Genomic DNA, 589 nt, shown 5'->3' on the forward strand with positions numbered 1-589 from the left:
GACCGTCGCAGGCACGACGGGCCGTCACAGGCTGCGTAACCCTGACTGGGTCGGATTTCTGTTAAATGTTTTAAGGGGCGTTTTGGACTATTCATGCTTATAATTATAAAGTTAGTGGATTTATGTTAATAATTCAATTACTTGGGGGTTAAAAGAGATAACCTTGAAACAAAAAGTGGGGTATTTTATCATCTTTTATACTTAATTATATGCTAATTAGGGTAAAAGAAAAAGGGTTTGAATAAGAAAAATAGAAAGAACAAAGAGAGGGAGAAACGAGCGATCAAGAGAGAGAGAAAACGAAGAAGAACGCAGCTTTGGGAAAGTAGATTGCTTGATCACAATTCTTCGGTGGAGGTAGGTTATGGTTTATGTTATTTCATAGTAAACTCTTAATAGCGAATGATATGTATTGAGTAGTAATGTAAAGTTTCCTATATTGCTTAATTGTGTGTATGTATGATATGATTACACAATTGTGATGAATTAGCATGATGAGGCTGTTGAATCTTAAACCTTAAAATCTTTTTGTTAATGATGATGCCTTGGTATAAAAGAAGGCTTGATGAACTAAAAGATTGAGAATAGT

Source organism: Solanum pennellii, chromosome 1, assembly GCF_001406875.1.
Source record: "Solanum pennellii chromosome 1, SPENNV200".
In the NCBI taxonomy this organism is placed as follows: Eukaryota; Viridiplantae; Streptophyta; class Magnoliopsida; order Solanales; family Solanaceae; genus Solanum; species Solanum pennellii.